Source organism: Melanotaenia boesemani, chromosome 4 (assembly GCF_017639745.1).
Source record: "Melanotaenia boesemani isolate fMelBoe1 chromosome 4, fMelBoe1.pri, whole genome shotgun sequence".
Lineage (NCBI taxonomy): Eukaryota > Metazoa > Chordata > Actinopteri > Atheriniformes > Melanotaeniidae > Melanotaenia > Melanotaenia boesemani.
Genome location: NC_055685.1, coordinates 11,146,190 through 11,148,834, shown reverse-complemented (window position 1 = coordinate 11,148,834; position 2,645 = coordinate 11,146,190).

The window sequence follows — 2,645 nt, the reverse complement described above, 5'->3', positions numbered from 1 at the left end:
TCCATGAACTGGAACGCGGCCATTAATAGAACGTGCACCTGCACATACAGTAGGCTATAAAGTGATTTACTAGTCATCCTCTCCGATGAGAGTTCTTAGATTTTAACCATCTGTTTAAGACAAAATTTCAAGGTTGAAGTCATTGAAACATCAGCTGCTGAAATTAAATCAAAATTAATAAATGCTTTTCTAGACTTGTATGAAGTATGAGCATTATTAAAATAAATAAATAAAATAAAACAAAATAAAAGGTTGTGATTTACTAGATGATCTTTCTGCTCCAGTTCATGCTCTGGCCATCAACACACTTCCACTTACAAAAAAATTAGACACTGGGGTGTCTAATTTTATTATTCTTTTCAGTCATTTTAGTATTAAGCAAACAGGAATTATTACAAAACTGCAATTATAATATAACATTGATACAAAGCAAATGTGGAAGTACGAACATCTCTAAGGCAGTTTAATTAAATCCAGTAATCTCTCACTCAAAGTCTGTCGATCTCCCACTCCATCCTTCCCTTACTCATGAACAAGACCCTGAGATACGTACACTCCTCCACTTGTGGCAGGACCTCATTGCCAACCCGGAGAAGGCATTCCACCTTTGGTCTCGGATTTGGAGGTGCTGCTTCTCATCCTAGCCGCTTCACACTCAGCTGCAAAACGCTCAAGTGAGAGCTGAAGATTACGGCCCAATGAAGCTGACAGAACCACATCATCCGCAAAGAGCAGATACGAAATCCTGAGGCCACAAAGGGTCAGCCTTGGCGGAGTCACACCCTCACTGAAAACAATTCTAATTTACTGCCAGCAATGCGTACCAAGCTCTGACACTGGTTGTACAGGGACTGGAAAGCTCGTACAAGGGGGTCTGGCACTCCATAGTCCCAGAGAACCCTCCACAGGAGTCCCCGGGGGACCAGGTCGAACGCTTTCTCCAAGTCCACAAAGCACATGTAGACTGGTTAAGTGAAGACCCTGAAGAGAGTGTAGAGCTGGTCCACTGTTCCACGACTAGGACGAAAACCATACTGTTCTTCCTCAATCTGAGGTTCGACTATCCCACAGACCCTCCTCTCCAGCAACCCTGAATAGACCTTACCAGGGAGGCTGAGGAATGTAATTGGAGCACACCCTCCAGTCCCCCTTTTTGAAGCGGGGGACCACCACCCCAGTCTGCCAGTCTGGGGAACTATCCCAAATGTCCAAGCAATGCTGCACAGGTGTGTCAACCAAGACAGCCCTACAGCATCCAGAGCCTTGAGGAACTCTACGCAGACCTCATCCACCCCCGGGGCCCTACCACCGAGGAGCTTTTTAACCACCTCAGCTACCTCAGCCCCAGAGATGGGAGAGCCAACACCAGGGTCCCCAGACTCTGCTTCCTCAATGGAAAACGTATTGGTGGGATTGAGGAGGTCTTCGAAGTATTCCCTCCACTGCCTCACAATGTCCCGAGTTGAGGTCAGCAGCCCCCCATCGCCACTGTACGCAATGTTGATGGAGCACTGCTTTCCCCTCCTGAGCTGCCGGACGGTGGACTAGAATCTCCTCAAAGCCATCCAGAAGTCATTCTCCATGTCCTCTCCAAACTCCTCCCATACCTCAGTTTTTGCCTTAGCAACCGCCGAAGCTGCATTCCGCTTAGCCTGCCAATTCCCATTAGCTGCCTCTGGAGTCCCACCGGCCAAAAAGGCCCGATAGGACTCCTTCTTCAGCTTGACGGCATCCCTTACTACTGGTGTCCACCAACAAGTTCGGGGGTTACTGCCACGACTTGCGGCCACAGCTGTGGCTGGCCGCTTTAACAATAGAGGCATGGAACACAGCCCACTTGGACTCAATGTCCCCAGCCCCACATCTGCCGGAGATGGGAGTTGAAACTCTTTCTGAAAGGGGACTCTGCCAGACGTTCCCAGCAGACCCTCACAACACACTTGGGTCTGCCAGGCCTGACTGGCATCCTCCCCCACCATCTGAGCCAACTCACCACCAGGTGGTGATCAGTTGACAGCTCTGCCCCTCTCTGCACCTGAGTGTCCAAGACATGCGGCCGCAAGTCCGACAATACGACTACCAAGTCGATCATCGAACTGCGGCCTAGAGTGTCCTGGTACCAAGTGAACATGTGGACACTCTTGTGCCTCCCAATCACGCCCCTCTCGTTGTCATTGCTCATGTGGGCATTGAAGTCCCCCAGCAGAACGAGGGAATCCCAGGAAGGAGTGCTCTCCAACACCCCCTCCAAGGACTCCAAAAAGGGTGGGTATTCTGAACTGCTGTTTAGTGCATAAGCACAAACAACAGTCAGGACCCGTCCCCCCACCTGAAGGCGGACGGAGGCTACCCTTTTGTCCACCGAGGTAAACCCCAATGTACAGGTGCCAAGTTGGGGGGCAATAAGCATTTCCACACCTGCTTGGCGCCTCTCACGGGGGGAGCAACTCCAAAATGGAAGAGGGTCCAGCCCCTCTCAAAGACAGTGGTTCCAGAGCCCAAGCCGTGCATTGAGGTGAGTCCAACTATATCTAGCCGGAACCGCTCAACCTCACACACCAGCTCAGGCTCCTTCCCTGCCAGAGAGGCGACATTCCTCGTCCCTAGAGCTAGCTTCTGCAGCCGAGAATCAGACCGCCAGGGTC